The following is an 18,513-nucleotide window of genomic DNA, read 5'->3' on the forward strand; positions in this document are numbered from 1 at the left end:
TGATAAAGAGCTGGATTTTGGCAGTCGGAACTAACTGTTGCAGAAAAAGGTGAAGTCCCAAGACTGGAAAAACTCCTTATTAGCTTCAACAAAAAGTTGAGATCCCTCATGAAAACCTCTAAAGCCAGCTATGAAGGCAGAATTGTGGTAAACACTAAAAATAATCACAAAGCCTTCTATAGTTATATCAAGAATCTCCATGGCGATACCCAGGTTTGCTCTGAGTTACTGCACAATGGTACCTCCTATACTGAGCCAACAGATATTGACAACATACTGACTGACAGATTCAGTGCCAACTTTACCCTTCTCTCCCCCCTAAAGGACCAATCACAATACTGAAGGAATGCCAGGCTCCCAGCATTACTGCAGCACAGGTTAAAGCTGCATTGTCCAAGGCCAAGAATATAGCTTCCATTGGACCCGACAATATCCCTGGATGAGTTCTACATGAACTACAAAGTGAACTAGCACCATATCTGTGTGCCCTGTTCAAGCACAGCCTCACCTCAGGCTTTGTTCCTACCGAATGGTGTACTGCTACAGTCACCCTCTCCATAAAGGAGGAGCAACTACAGATCCTGGGAATTATCGCCCCATTAACCTGACAAGTCTGATATATAAGGCTATGGAGTGCATCATCATGGACATAAATAATAAGGATATAGGGAATATCCAAACTATAGATCCCACTCAATTTGGTTTTGTGAAAGGTAGATCATGCCTGCTCAACCTGGTTGACTTCTTTGAGTCAGTCACCAAATCTGTGGATGAGGGCAAGGCAGTTCATATAGCCTACCTTGATCTGGCCAAGGCCTGTGATACCATTCCTCACTCAGGAATTATTGACAAACTCACCAAACTAGGCATCAACCCCTATATCATTAGGTGGGTTACATATCTTCTCACAGATAGAACCCACAGTGTGAAAGAAGCGGACTCCAAGTCAGACTGCCGAACAGTCACGAGTGGAGTCCCACAGGGGTTGGTCCCGGGTCTTCTCCTGTTTGTTATCTACTTCTCAGAAATTCAAGCCAACACGGAGGGACTCTGGCTGACCAAGTTCACAGAAGACTGCAAGCTTGGAGCCATTATTAACTCCCCAAGTGATGTAGACATCCTACAGAAAGGCCTCCCTGATACCAATGACTGGTGTCGAAACCATGGCCTTAAGCTTAATGCCAAAAAATGCATCATCATCCCTTTTGGGAAAAACTCAGTTCCCACTAATTACCACATCAGTGGGAACCCACTAAACACTGAAGGCATTATAAGAGATCTGGGGACACAGGTTGACAGCAACCTCTCCTTCGACCACCACATTGCCACTGTGGTCAGAAAGTCCTTCTATGTGGCAAATCTCTTTGCCAAGGGTTTTGCATCCAGGAAGAAAAAGGTCATCTCTCTCTACTCTTCCCTCATTAAGCCAGTCATCAAGTATAATGCCCTATTTGGTATTTACCTCACTAGACACACGCAACAGCTGGAAAGGCCACAAAAGTACCTCATGAAGTGGATCCTAGGCCTTAAACACATATCCTACAATGACAGACTCAAAAAACTCCAGCTATTTTCTCTCATATCGTCTACTAAGAGGTGATCTCTGCTTGACTTTCAAAGCCATGTCTGACCCAGCTCTGTTAGAAATGCTACATCTAAAGAAATCATAATCCCTCTGAACCACATGCCCCAGAGACCTCAACCTCATTACCACAATCAACAGAAAATGCTAGAGGGACAGGTTCATACCTCAGAGACTGACCATCCTCTGGAACAGACTTCCCATACATGTCAAGCAGAGCACCTCACAGAAATCTTGATGAGTGGATGGGAAATAGAAAGTTCACCCCGGGGATCACTCCAGTGGCTTTACTTGATAGAGACACTGGAAAGTAATGTGGGGTAGCACGATACCAGGACACTTGCATGGGCTAGGTTGTAAAGTTTCTAGGGCCATTAGATTAATACAAACATATGAACCTATGAACCTTTAAGTGTGTGAAAAAGGGGCCATAGCTGGTAAACCTGACCCAGCCTTTCTCAGGAGTGTGTGTGTGTGTGTGTGTGTGTGTGTGTGTGTGTGTGTGTGTGTGTGTGTGTGTGTGTGTGTGTGTGTGTGTGTGTGTGTGCGTGCATGTGCGTGTGCGTGTGTGTGTGTGTGTGTGTGTGTGTGTGTGTGACTCATAAATTTAATCTCAAAGTATTTGTCTAAGCTATTTGGGCAGGGACATAAAGCACAGGTCTGACAGAGATGATGATGGATGTTTTGGCTTGGGCACTCTGCTGAGAAGTTAACCATATAGTTGTGCCAGTGGGGGGTCTTATTGGGGATCTGGAGAGAGAGGTAGAAACCAGCCCCAGACTGACTGTGATCTCTGTGTGCTCTAAAGGGTAATTATACTTTACTGTGTGTGTGTATTTGTCATCCTCCCATTGTGTACATACCACTGGTGGTAGTAGTGATGATTGATGCTCCTTGATTACTGGGACAGTGCAGGGGGGTCACACTGACAGTACATACTGGTGGATACAGCTGGCATATCACATCATGTACCATCCTTGAGCCCATCTCTGCCTGCCAATGTCATACAGGATTATTTCACAAATTGTCCAGGTCTCCTTGACCATTCCTGCCATAATCTGGCTAGGTCAGTGTGTAGCCCACACCTGTATCTGAATTCCTGACACTTATGGCTAGCATACCTGGGAGCCCCTGCAGCAGGACAGCAGGTTATAAGTACTAGTAGTGGAGGATGCTGGTTCAGCAGCAGTCCGTACATACTGAGCATGCAATGTAAGGGAATTGATACAGTACCAGATATTCATGTACCATTACTGTGTCCCCAGGGGCCTGACATGTCACATACATATTCCCCAAACTCTGTGGATAACCATCATGTATTGTCCACCTGGTGTGCAGGAGTACACATTTGTCTGGCGGGGGGTCTTCATCTACTAGGCACATATACCCATTTTGCAAACATGTGGGTACTGCAGATGTCAGACCCCTATGATGAGGTCACCCTACACCACATATGCAGCCTTCTCTGTTATAGTATACCCCATATGTTCCTGGAATGTCCACATGTACCTGTAGTAGCACTCATCTATTTTTCAGATGTAGGCTGGATGACATGTTATAGTAACGTTGCCCATAAGGGACACCCAGTGGTTGATGGCAGTCTTGTCTGTGGACACATAACAACACAGTCTGTCACAGCAGTCAGGCCATGTCTGGTAGTCCTGGTACCATCTCAGGTTACTAGGTTATGGGCCATGAGCATAGATATGCCTAGCCTACATGTTAGCACATGTGTATGCAAGACAGCAGCTGATGTCCCCGTCCAACAGGGACACAGGTGGTATCCCAAGGGTATATGTGTTGTTAACCATCCAGTTGACCAGGTTATGCCTGCAAAGGTTTAGGTAGCTATCCTGCCTGATGTTGGCAGGGTGCCCATTTTACTGCAAGTTGCTTGTGTGCCACACACATGTGAGCTGTCCACAAGACAGTCCAGGTCACTCACCCGGTTGAGTGTTTGTGTGTGTGTGTGTGTGTGTGTGTGTGTGTGTGTGTGTGTGTGTGTGTGTGTGTGTGTGTGTGTGTGTGTGTTACTACAGTGGAGCATGGTTTGCAGTTGTGCAGCAGTGACAGCAATGTGGGGTCTGTGATTGCTGTGCATGCCACGGTGACATAACCCCTGAGGAGTATGTATGACACCGGGTAGAGGGTTGGCATTATAGCCTATTACCAAAACAGGCCATTCAGTGTCTACATTGGAAATCATGTTTAGATTAATGTTAATTTTACATTTTTATATTAATGTTACTTTTATTTACCAATGTAGTTACTGACATCTGCAAGGAACATGTGCCAGACATCAAAAAATATAAACCAGATGCATTTAATGTTTGTCAAAAAGGTCAAGTTTAAGCATAGCTGAGCAATTTTGCACAGTGTGGCATGGTGCTCATCAATGCTTAAATGAAATGCGAGGTATATACTGCAGTCTAACAGCAGATCCTCACTGGCTGAATGATTAGGGCACCAGCACTTGTACATTATGTGCAAGGGTCAAATTATGACCATTTGGCTTTTTACACATTATAGAGAAAAGTTGTAAATGTTTCATTTGTTTTATAGATATTACAATATGTTAACTGTGGTGGTCCAGCTTGACCAGAAGCCCATTTACAGTGGAGGCCTGAGTATAGAAGTCTAGTTACACACAAGTGTCAAAAACAATTACAGTTACAGAAACAGATAACGTAGTTAAATGCATACGTTTAGGAGATATAATAAAAAAATGCACCTAAGAATGAAGTAACATTACTGAACAATAAGTTAAAATACTGTTGTACATATCTAAGCAGTAATCAGCTCGCTATGCAAAGCTAAGGGCAGCAGTGAAATAAGCAGAGCTGGCAAGCCTGAAACTCAGGACTCTATGCACCAAAGTCAGGGCATTGCACCAGTATACCAAATCAGCTGTTGGAGATAAGTGTTCATTTTAAAAAATATTATGCAGTGCAGTGATGTAGCATTACTGGAAAAAAAATCCCCCTGACAATTATTGAACCCATGACCCTCTGCACCAACATCAGAGCACTGCACCAGTATGCAAATCAGCTGTGAGCATTTAGTGTTTATTTTAAGATATATCGTGCATTGCAGTGATGTAACATTAGGGAAAATGTATGCCCTTAGCAAGTATTGAACTCAGAACCCTCTGCTTTAAAGTCAGAGCAATGCACCACTAGGCTAAATCAGCTGCAGATGGCTACTGTTCATTTTTAAATTATAACTTGCAGTACAATGATGTAGCATTAGGGGAACAACTACACCCCTACCAGGTATTAACTCCAGGACCCTCTGAACCAGACTCAGATCAACACACCACTATGACAACTAAGGTGTAGGGAATTACCCCCATTCCTGTACATATATCATAAATCACAGTAATGTAACAATAGGGATAACATACACCTCCACCAAATATAGAAACCTGAAACATCTGAACCGGAGCTCAGTGTAATACACCAGTAGGACATCACACCTCTGGGGATTTACCAGTATTTGTACCAAGACAACCTGATTCCCAGTGACACAACTTCCACATATAATGGCATGAATGACAATTTACTTGGGCCAGTGATGCAGAAATCAACCTGGTACACAGTCAAATAAATGATGGATGTATGGGATGCCTATGGCATTAGGTACACCTGACAACTGAGACTAATGCAAAATGTCTCCACCTACTTATGATGGCTGTCGTCAAATCTATTATGTGTGCTGAAGTATTGACAGGTCAGTGCAGATTGACCTTACAAACTCATGAAAGACAGGTCAGTGTCACATGCCAGGACATCCAAACACACATGTCCATGACAATCCTGTGTAACAAACATTATGTATGCACATATATCCTGCAAATACACCTCCCATAATAATGACTTAGTAGCTCTATCTGTTACATTCCTAGCATGTCTCACATCAGGACACCAATAGTCCAGGCCCACAATCCAGTGTGTTGCACAACATTTACATGCTTGTCAATACAACATAGAAATAAATGAGCCCTGCAATGTCCAGGAGAAATGTTTGCTGATAACACAGTCACTGTCACCCACAGGAGCACATCAAAGGCCATGAGGGTGGGATACAAGTCACAAATATGTGCATGTGTCCTTAATGTCCCCTACCACTCACTGAATGGCACTACTACTTAACATACATACCAGAGGCTCATACCATACCTGGACTGTTATGGGTACACACACCCTGGCCATGCTGTGATGCAAAAGAGCTTCTTCCCCCTCACTGACATATAAAGCATGAAGTACCCCAATATTGCCACACTCCCCATTAGGAGTCCTGGCCAGAATCCAGCAGCTGTGGCCTACTACACATGCAGCAGTCTGTCCAGCTAACTGCTACAGACCTAACATACCTCCCAAAAACATAGAGCAGGGCAACCACAACACAACCATATATAAAGTGTTGGTGGGGGAATTCTCATGTGACAGGGGCAAGTCTCGCAGTCTCCCCCTACAAACATACATGACTGATACACCAGTATCAACTGCAGCAGCATGCACATCCAGATAGAAAGGATGTATGACACACACATCTGCCTGTCAGCTCACTGACTCCAACACACATTGCAAAACAGTACACTGCTACTGAATCTGAAGGTCTGTTAACAATGGGCACACACTGCATGAAGCACTGTGGAAATAACACATCAATCCATACACTGGACAATATCTCTACATACCCTTTATGATGCTGTAGCTCCCACACCTCAATAATATCCTACTCACAGGCCAGAAAAGGGGGAATGCCTACATGAAGCCCTTAATTATAGCACTGTGTTGCCATTGCATTGGCTAATGATAACACAACCCAGCTCCTCGGGATGGTAGTAGCAAGTGGAAGTCACTGATTGCTGCACAGGTAATCACCTGTTCCTGAGCATTACCTAAAAGGCAAGCAGCTGTCTATGGTAAACAGCTCTGACACCTTCTTCTTGAAGACAGGCTGCCATTTCCTAGGAGACCACCACTTGATTTCTTCCACAAAGGAGTACACCAGTACCAGTTATGTCACACAATTAGACATGGAATTGAATGCAGATGGGGGGGGGGGTGCAGACATGGGATATAGGAATCTCAAAAGTAGGTTTCAACAACATTTAAAGTAATGACATGTTGCTGTTGTTTTGCTGTCCAGCACTTATGGCCATCATGTATGGCTGTATCAGCAGTGACATATATCACACCTCTGGCTCCTGAATCACCACAGCAATGGTTAGCTCACATATCACTGATACTGGAATGTCTGTTGTACAATAGTGACAGTAAGTAGTGGTTGATACAGCTGGCATATCAGTATCTCAATTTCATACAGGCTTAGTTCAAGGATTGTCCTGATATCCATGGACATTCCTGATGTACTCTTCCTAGGTCTCTGTGTACTCCACAGCTGTATCTCATTGGCTAACAACTATAGCTAGCATACCTGGTGACTCCCTGCTGCAGGACAGCAGGTCATAGGCAGTAGTATTGGGGAGACACAGACTCAGCCTCAGCAGCAGTGGGCACATAGGGGCCATACAGTGTAAAGGAATAATTAAAATAGCAGATATTAATGTACCATTGATATGTTCCAGGGCTGTGGCATGTTACACACACATTCCCCAAACACTGGGGACAACCATCATGCATTGTCCAACTGCTGTGTAGAGGCCCATATTTGTCTGACAGGGGGTCTACATCTGTAAAGCACCTGTACACATTCCACAGACATATGGGTACAGCATATATTGGACACCTACCAGGAGCAGTAGGACACCAAACACCAGATATGCAGTGCCCTCTGTTATTGTGTAGCACAGATGTTGCTGGTATGTCCTTGTGCACCTGTAGTAGCACTCACCTATTTGTTGAAAGTAGGCCAGATGACATGCTACTGTAATGTTGCCCAAAGGGGACACACAACAGTCAATGGCAGTGATGGGTGTGAACACATATCAACGCATTCTTTCACACCACCAGGCCATAACTGGTATCCCTGGTACTATATGAGGTTATGTGGCATATGGGCCCTGAGCACTCATATGCCTAGGCTGGCTGTTAACTCATGTGCATGCATGCCAGTACCTGATACCCCAGTCCAGCAGGGACACAGGTGCTATCCCAATGGTGTATGTGGAGTTAACCATCCACTGATGCAGGTTCTTTCTACAATGGTGTTAACAGCTAACCTGCCTGATATGGACAGAGTGACCAGGATGAGTGTGTGGTACACACATCTAAGCTGCCAACAAGCACAGTTGCTGTCACACACTGGGTTGATGGCATGTGTGTGTGTTAACACACTGGGAATGAGTTGCACCTGTGCAGTATTCCCATCATTGTGGTTTCTGTGATTGCCTTGCATGCCACACTGAGCTCACCCCTATGGATAATGCATGACACTGGGTAGACTGTTGGCCTTATATATTATTATTCTATGGTTGATGTTTGCGGTCCTGGTATTGCCTGGTGGGGAAACTCATTGATGTCCCCAGCTGTTGCTTGTGCTGTGTGATGTGGTTGATGAACAGGGAATTGTAGACAAAACAGGGTCTTATTGGGGGGAATACAGGTATGTTTACACCCCATGTCCCCTGATGGCATGCCCATATTTATGTCTTGAGCCATGTAGCAGCATTACCTTACAACAGATGCAACCTTGTAGTGATAGGTCTTGGTGCCAAGGCAGATGCAACCTTGTAGTGATAGGTCTTGGTGCCAAACTCATGTCCACTGATCCCTCACGACTGATTGCATGCCTAGGATGTATTTAGTACTGTGATAATATGTGTGGATATCACTCTCCTTAAAGGGGTTGACAATGGATGTTGTGGTATGCAGCTTGAGACCATGTGTCTGTTAACAGTCATCTATCTGTGTGAGACCCTTTTAGGCAGCTGTCCACATCATTAGGGAATCTGATGACGGCACACAGCATGCAGTCATCCGCAGACATGGTTGGACATGGGGTAATGGATGTTCCCTGCACTTCAGGGGTGTACATCACACATAACAGAGGTCAGTACACAGAACAACAGGCTACTCAACTAGATATGGTTAAACCACTTGGGGAGGATTCTTCTATGTGGCATAGGTGGGTCGTGTCTACACACCACTGTGATACCCCTGTGGTAACATATGATGTGATGTACACATGGAAGCGTTACATCTGTAATGAGTAGGTGGGTTATGTCATCACAGGGTTTGTCCAGGTCAAGGTAGGCAGTTTGTAGTGTCACTCCCCTGTTCATGCATAAGGTGACTGTGTCATACAGGCCAACGAGTATAACAGACATGACCCCTTCCTGGACAATGCCTAACTGTCCATGATGGAGTGTGTGTAGGTCACTAATGTCATGGTTAATGGGTTCCAATATAAACTGTGCCATGGCCTTGCAGAACAGCATAGTTAGGCTGCTTGGTGTATCATGTGACTGAGTGGTGTACACCACACCATGCTCTGGAGGGGTGACAGTACTTGTCCATCAAATGACAGGAAGAATGGCAATGGGAAGCCCTCCCTTGAATACAGTACCCTATGGTGTTACAAGGTTATGGTTTGGCCTGTGTAGGATGAACCCTGTGATGTGGTCGTGTCCCGTGGCAGATGTATACTATGATGTTCAGCTAACAGTGGTGAATTGTTCCCCATATTTAGGAGATGGGTGATTTTGTGTGGACATCCTGATGTACTGATGGTGAAGAAAGTGGGTGGCACCTACACCGACTGGGTCAGCCATCCAGTATACCATACCAACAGCACTGGTATAGCTGGTGTCCATGACCACCACAAGTGAGCAGATGCAGGTGCACCCTGTGCTGTTGCAGACATATGCACAGTAGGGGAGAGGACTGCCTGTAGTGGATGTAGACAAAGTAATCGCATTGTGTGGTACAGGTGAACAGGACTGATCTCATTCTCACGTACATGCTATGGAGACTTTGCTCCAGAATGGGCAACTGCCCCCACTTTGTGTCAGACAGTTGTATATCCTCCCTGTTATATACAGTATGTATTACAGATGTCAACCAGACCGGTGTAGATATCTTAGCAGATGAAGGTGTATGCCTGTAGTGCATAATATACTACATGAATCTATAGAAATGCACATATAGCGCTTGTATGTATGTGTGCCTATTGCTGCTAGTCTTTGATGAGGTGTTGGGGGCTGTGTGGCTGTGTATACACCCCCAGGAGGATGTACTACACATTCGAGCTGTATGTATGACTGACAGTAGCTAGATTGGTATTGTGGGAGATGATGAGTGAAAACATGACCACTTGATGTTAGTATTGTCATAGATGATGACACTGTATGTATACTGCAGTGGTAACCTCTCTTGTGTATTGTCAACTGCACTACACCTTCAACTCATGTGGGGGTTGTCCTTGGCTGTACTGAGGTGTTTGTAATTGGACTGATAACATCTCTCCAGACAGTTGTATGCTGTCATGAGTATGTCTTACAATGCATGTTACATTAACTGAAGTGACCCAGGTTCAGGGTACAGACATAACTCCTAATACAGTTGATGATGTCCATATAGGCAGAATGGGATTACTGGTCACATGTGGTGTCTGGCAGCTAGCTGTCATCTGCATAGGTGTGTGCTGTCAGTGATGAACTACCCATCCAGTGTCCCCAATGCATTGTACTGGCTGTACAGCGTGGAGGTGTTTATGTGTCTCATATTTACTGAAACACCATGTCCCATGCCATTACTGGCTTCCCCATTATGTTCTGAAAGTATGATAGGATGCTTGACCAGGTAAGGCTGGGGTGCTCTCTGCAGCTGTGGACCATGGTGTGTGTGACTCCACAGATGTCTGCAGTTCCCAGGGTTAAGAATGCTTGCAATGAGTTCTGAGTCATGTATACACGTCTACCGTCTAGCAGCATGGCCCTCAATGTGTGCCAGACTGACAGTTGTATGTTGGTATTGATTACCTCACCACAATTACTAATGGAGTCATTATGGGACTGCCGACAACCAGTGCCAGACCCATGAAGACCTGTGAAGACAGACGAAGGCCATCACTCGCAGATCATCATGGTCTGTTTATCATATCATCCCACAATCACAGGTACTGGTACACTGAGTATATCACACAATGAAAGGGGCACATGTTAAGGCCAGCCATTTCATGATTGGATTGTGCCATCTGTCTGGGTGATAGTAGAATGCCATTTAAGGCTAGTCACGTACCTGCCTAGGACACATAATCAGTGTGCTCACTCCTGTCTCACTGCATATAGTCCAGGACTGTAAATGACATGCCAGAAACACTTACAGGTACTGTGACAGACTCATGACAGTATCTGTTTGTGATGGACAGCGGTGCGTATGCAATATGGTGGAGTGTGTCACCTGCCTCAACCTTGATGCAGGTGAGTACGGTTTGCATGGTATTGTGTTTGACATGAATGGGATGTGCTTTTCTGAAAAAGGGCAGCCTGTAGTAGACAAACATGTTGATTTGGCAGATAATTTTGCTGTTTCATATGTGATTCTGGCCTGTTGTGCTGGTAATGTTGCCATCTAGGCATGCCACAGCCCACCTGTGATAAACCTGTCAGATACAGAGTGGGGCGATACTGAATCTGGGATGTCTGCATGCAACAGGTGTTGAAGACCATGGATAACATTTGTAGGGGTTAACTTAGCCTTTCCACTTGCTGCTGCTGTCTGCATAGGCACATTCTACAATGGCTATGCTGATAATGTATTGTAGTAATCACCGAGGACTTAATAGATATAACATCCACCTTTTGCCTGGATGCAGTACCTTTACCAATGTGGTAAAGCATGTACAAGCCTTTTCTGACCACTGCCACTGTTTGTTAACTGAATGTGAAAGTGTTATCCTCCTCAGTACTCAGGTCAGTCAACACTGTCTGTGTGCGTTAACAGCATAGCCATTGATGTGAGACATAGTGTGGCCATGTCCATGACATATGGTATGATGGTACTGTTGTCTGCATTCAGCTTGAGTCCAGGACATTGGCACCATTCCATACCTACTGTATGACCCCATAGCAGTATGTAAAGGCAGGTTGTGTGTCTATGACAGACATCACACTACGTACAGTGGACACATCCTTGGACAGTACCTACATATGCAAGTGGTGGCAGTTAGCATTTATGCCTACATACGTGTGGGTTATTGGGTGCAGCTGCTAATCACAGGACCTCCACAGGTCTACATATTGCACATACATATGCAACACATATTGGGTTCACCATCTTATCAAATGTGGACTGTGTTACACATCTTGCAGTACCGTGACAGTTGCCAGAACATACTCTACCCATGGAAAGTGCAACTGACTGGACTTCCCTGGGTTTGCTAATATTACAGCTTCTTGGAGTCACATTACCTTTGCTTATGCTATCTGCCATAACATTCAAGTGATTCTGATGTGAAATAACTGATTTATACAACTAGTAGACAACGTTGAGGATATGTTTGCTGCCCTACATTCTGGGAACCTCTGTATTGCTTGAGTCATTTTCACAGGTGACACCTGACCAAACATGGACTGCAACCTGGAGGGTGAGACACATGGTGGCCATACCTCTCTCTTCTACATATTGTTGCAAAATGTCATGATGATTGCCACATATGTTTGTTCCATTCCCCATGACATTGTGGTTTTGTGGCACATATGAGGCAAAACATTTCAGAGTAACGTTAAAGAATGATAATGTATATTGTCAGGTCAGAACACATAACCTTCAGGGGATGCTTGCCAATGCACAAGCTGCTATGCTGTCTACTTTTTATGTGTGTCATGGTAATATGTAAAGATTGAGTCTAATATTTGGCCTTTGTGCAACTCTTCTGTATGGCTTCATCCACGTGTCCTTCTATGATGGTTTGAGAGGTATGCTGGTGGCCCTAACACAGCCACTCCACTGCAAGGGTTATACATACATACACCCATGTACTACCATTGTTGGGAGTACAACCCCTACCTGGCTAGATTTACCTATGTTGTTGCTATATACATGACACAAGTGCCACAGAGCCCATATAGTATAGGTGTGTCTGCCATTACTATTCAGGTAGTTGACATATGCAGGTGATGTAAGGATTGACACTGAGGATTTGCAAAGCCCTAATAATATTATAACCATCTCACCCACACACACAATGCTGCATGTGGACATGCATTAAAACACACATGCACACAGAGTGGGCACTTTTGTGTTTAGAAGACCTACCCATCTAGTTACCTACACTACATACCGACATAGGTATTGCACGTGCAACAGTGACATTGATTTAGAAAATGTGTAACTTTGCTTTTAAGGTGGATGACATCTGTAGGCCCGGAATAGGTTGACAGTGGGAGAGTTAACAGGGTGGAACAGGCACACTAAATGGTATAACCATCTCTCACAAACACACACACACACACACACACACACACACACACACACACACACACACACACACACACACACACACACACACACACACACACAAACAGGCATGACAGCCATGCTGCTACAGGGATTATACATACACAAACACATACACTCATACAGTTGGCAGTATTCAAATTATAATCCCTACCTATATAGTTGTCTGTGCTATAGTGCTACATACCTATCACATGCGCCATGGTGATTATCTGCTGGAGACATACCTCACAGCATCATACACCAATCAACCTGGAAAAAGCCTTCATTAATTGTGGGATACACTCATAAAAAATAGGGACACTTTTCACATATTTCTCTTACAGACCTAGACAACTGATAGGGTGACAGGTTTTGTGTCAGCATGACCTTTCAGTAGGGTATGACATATGAAATACATATGTCTGTCAATATTTCTGACATCAACCCTCAATTATTTGACAATGATTTGACAGCAAAAACCCTTTGGTATGAGACATGTGCCACATATATTTGGCAAACATCTGGTCATTCTGCAATAAGTTGTACAGTGGAGTGGTATGGACTACAGAGTTTAAAACGGTGCATCTAAGGTGGATGACATCACCAGGCCCTGTGATGTAATGCCTTGGTGAGTAGTTCAACAGGCCTCAAAACAGTATAACCAACGCCCACATGGATTCTGCATTGCTCAGTCACACACGTACATATATATGTATACACTATTGGAATTCAAACCCGTACCTATCTAGTTGTATGTACTATAGTACTACATACTTATCGCAAGCGCCACAAAGCTTAGATGGCTGCAGAGTGTTCAAAAGTGCTTCTAAGGTGAATAAACATCAGCAGCACTTGTAAAGTAGGGCAAAAAGGGGATTATTGGGTGGACCAGGCCTCACAATGCAAATACACAGACTCAGTTGCCAGTACCTAGATTAGAACCTCTACCCATCTAGTTGCATGTACTATAGTGCTACCTACTTATCTCAAGCACCACAAAGCTTAAATGGCTGAAGAGTGTTCAAAGGTGCTTCTAAGGTGAATGACATCAGCAGCCCTTGTAAAGTAGGGCAATGGGGGGGTACAACCTACAAACACACACACACACACACACACACACACACACACACACACACACACACACACACACACACACACTCACACACACAGACTCAGACACATACACATATATACACTCAGGTGCCTGTATTGAGAGCAGAACCCCTACCTATATAGTTGTATGTACTATAGTACTACACATTTATCGCAAGTGCCACAAAGCTTAGATGGTTGAGGAGTTTCCAAAGGTGCTTCTAGGGTGAATGACATCTGCAGACCTTGTAAAGTAGGGCAATGGAGGGGTTACTGGGTGGAACAGGCCTCAAAATTGTATAACCTACAAACAATACACACTCAGACACACAGTTACCAGTACTGAAATTAGAACCCCTGCCTATCTAGTTGAATGTATTATCGCGCTACATACTTATCGAGTGTGCCACAAGCTTTATGCATTTGAAGAGTGTCTGCCACTACCCTTGGGGTGAATGACATCAGTAGCTGCTGACAGATAGGCCACTATTGTGGAGGACACTGATATCAGGGCCATTAAATCGGTGACTATTACACAGATATAAGCCTATTTTGTGTGTGTATACAGATGTAAGTGAAAATGATGCCGAATCACACACAAGGTGGGTGATGTGAAAATACAACCCAAACATCACTACTATTACACAGTGGAGCTTACCAAAGTACTTGCACATGCCAATGCTTACAACTGTTTTACAAATGTCTCCACCACTACATCACTCTATGACTTTCAGGGTGTCTGTCTCTCTCTTTCTCACTCTATCTCTTTCTTTCTCTCTGTCTGTCAATCTCTGTTATATATATGTATATATATATATATATATATATATATATATATATATATATATATATGACACTCCACAGATGCAGCTATATCTTATATGTGCCACCTACAGATAGATGAGGGTAATCCTGTGTGATATGGATGGGGAGAGGCAGGCAATAGCTGGCTGTATACAAAGGCATACATGGATAATGCAGTTCTATAGTGGGATGTGTGTTCAGACATGGGGTGAAATTGTCTAAGTGCAGGAGCATGCCCAGTATGATCTTTAATAGTAACAGTGGTAGTCTAGTCCAGAGATACATGTACTCTGGTCCAGGCTTTTGTGTGCTACAGCCGATTGGCTGATGAGCCTGTGTAAACAGTCCAGAAACTCAGTGTTATAATGTCTGAGAGATCTCTTGGCTGTGTGCAACCCTTATTACGTGAGTCATATCCTGGGGTAGGTACAGAGTGCATTGGACTGAGCAAAGGTTTCCATAATATGTGTGGTATTTTCTACATAGCACTGTGATTTCCTGGTATGTCAGTGGCACTGTGATTTCCTTGTATGTCAGTGGCAGATTGGTCTAGATTAACGTGAAGAACCACTGACAGACATTTGTTTACAGACTCCATACAGTGCAGGGAACCTATAGTACTGCACAAAATGTTCTAGTGTGCACAATCTATGTTTGTGTGACCATTGCTTCCTCCCCTTATATGTGTCTCTTGGACTTTGTGTACTGCAGTCACAGGCTTTGCCCACACTTGCCACTGTTATGTATATGTAGTTAAGGTGTGACTGGGGTAGAAGTTGTAACCTCATGCACGGGGTTATGGACTTCACACCTCTGACTGTACGTGTTTAGCAGGTTGTCCATCATTGTGACCCATACATCTGCTGTGGTCCTCAGAAGGTTTGTATTGCACTTTTGCTATAAGGCTACATGGCCATAGCTGTCAAACTCTTAAAGACACACATCTGGACAGGCACATAGATGACAGTTGTACACAAGCCCAGATATGGGGACAAGGGTCTTAATATTTCTGATCCAAACGTAGACAGTTGGTAGAAGGTTTTGTATTAGTTTTCCTTTCCTTATGGGTTATGAGGTCTGCATCTCAACTGTCTGTCATTGATATTTTCACATCAACCAATTTTGTTTACTAATACTAATAGTTTTCCAGGCAAATGAAAAGTTATGGTAAGCACAACAGATAAAGGAGGCATAGGTGTGGCTATTCTGTGAATCCCTGTAATTCCAGGGGTATGGATGGTGCCCACTGACTTGTTGCCAGTACTGACACAGTAACATGGAAGCCTTCTTTATATACTGGCACTACACTGACCTCTCCCACCCTGCTGTTGTATTAGGCACCATGTACGTTACTCAGAGGTGTGTACTATCTGTATGTGTGGGCACCTGTCCCTCCACCATCCAGGTTTCCTACAGTAACATATATTTCTGCATAACTCCTACTGTAGGTGTAGCTAACATGCAGATTTGTTGCCATGGTCAGTCTGGAACCATGGACCCTGACAACCACAGTCCTATATTTAGACCAGTAGGTCACAACAGCCACTAGTAAGCGCTGTGTACTTCCTGATACTGTTAACCACAAACATACAGAGCACATTTGCCCCTGCATATTGTAGAACTGGAAAAAGGTATCATGTTGATTGTGACAGGCTTAGGAATGAGTGGTCTTTTGCTATTACCTTAAAACATACATGTTACTGCAGTTCTATGTGAACACAGATGTATTGGTGGAGGTCATACCACTCAACTGTACACATCTTCATTGACTGTCCATATGTTTGGCTCATATTTTTGTTCCATTTTTCATTACACATGTGGTTGTGTGCCAAATATTAGTGAAATCATTTAAGACTTAAGTTAGAAAGTTATGACAGCCATTTTAGTTTCTGACTTCTTGCCTGCACCACAGAAAAGTCATGCTACTACAACAGGTGTTATTGCAGCCATGTTTGATGCTTTTAAGAGCAATCTTTATGGCATGTACCTGTTTTTGAGCCTTTGCTACACATTTCTTGATGGCTTTGTACATCTTTCCTGCTGTTGGAGTTTTGGAACTATGTGTGGGACTCCAACATAGACATCCATGCATTTGTCCTATGACCCCACTGTTTGTAAGTCTTTCACATAGTGCAGGGATTTTGCTGATACAGTGCTTACTGCATATTGTGTGGCGGGTAGAACCTGGCAGTATGTGCCTGTTGTCCCACATAGCTGTCCATTGTCTGCTGCTATCCCAGTAACCCACGCCATTCCCATGCATACATGCAGCAATACCATGCATATGCTACCTCAGTGTACTACACCGTTCATTTATTGTTAAGAAGAGTGACTTAACTTGTGGCAGCAGCAGTTGTGAGGACAGTGCTTCAGGGCTGACTCTGTTGGATGCACACAAAACACAGCTTATACATGGTAAGTTATAGGTAGTGTGATGCTTGTGGCATCCTTTTAACTGTGTGTGCAAGTCAGAGAGAGGTGTCATTCCCTGGGTCCCTAGGGTGTCAGTGTATGTGCTATGTGTTACCTCTTTTCCAAGGCCAGGGCTTACTAGGCATGTCTATGTCTGCCTACAGGACAGGCTGAGGGGGGTCCTCCTCAAGTCCCCCTGTGCCTGTGGTGACCTTGGCATTGGTGGGGGGATGTGTGTCCCTTCCCTGTGAGGTTTCTGCCACAGCTGTCTCCACAAGATCATATTGTGTAACATGGCACATACTATGAACATGTGTGCACATGTGGCTGGAGAGTACTGCAGGGCTCTACCTGATATGTCAAGGCATCATAACCGTAACTTGAGCATCCCAAACACATGCTCGACAATGTTCCTAGTTTGTGCGTGTGCCTCATTATGGCATTCTTCAGTGTGTGTGCGTGTGTGTGTGTGTGGGGGGGGCATTTCTGATTGGTGTTATCATCCATGGTTCCAGTACATAGCCAGCATCACCCACAAGATGGCCGTATGGGATCTGCCCCAAGCAAATGCCTGGTACAGCTGTGAGGCATGCCAGATGTGGGAGTCATGATAACTGCCAGGGCTGCCAGCAGACACATAGATGATAATGGCCTGGGCATTGCACACAGCCCAGCAGTTGATGGAGTGAAGCCCTTGCAGTGGACGTAGACTCTACCCTCTTCACCGAGTGATGCTTTGATGTGGATATGGGTGCAGTCTATGGCACCCAGTACCTCTGGGTAGTTTGCTACATGGTAGAAGAGATGCATATTGTTGGTCCTCTCCTCAGGGATGCTGGGGAAATATATGAGCTCACTGGTATGTCTTAGCATGACATCCAGGAAGTGGTGGAGTACCATGGATGTGGATGCCTGTGAGACCCACATGATGTACTCAGTAGGTCTTTGGAAAGTACCTGTAGCTAGTATTCTTGAGGCTACACATACCTTTGTTTCCACTGGGATGGGTTCCCCTCTTTTGGCTCTGGGTCTGAGGTGAGGCCAACAGAGCTCAGTTAGTTGCTGAAATATGTCCCTGTCCTCCCTGTAGCACTCTACTATCTCTAGCTTATGTAGCCCCTGATAGGTTACCCAGGGTCTGGGTACTCTTCTCCTCCAAAGTCTGGGTCTATTGTCAGCATCATTGTCATTACCTCCTTTAGTCGGTAGCACATA

Source organism: Protopterus annectens, chromosome 10.part0 (genome assembly GCF_019279795.1).
Source record: "Protopterus annectens isolate FY-2018-M chromosome 10.part0, PAN1.0, whole genome shotgun sequence".
NCBI lineage: Eukaryota > Metazoa > Chordata > Ceratodontiformes > Protopteridae > Protopterus > Protopterus annectens.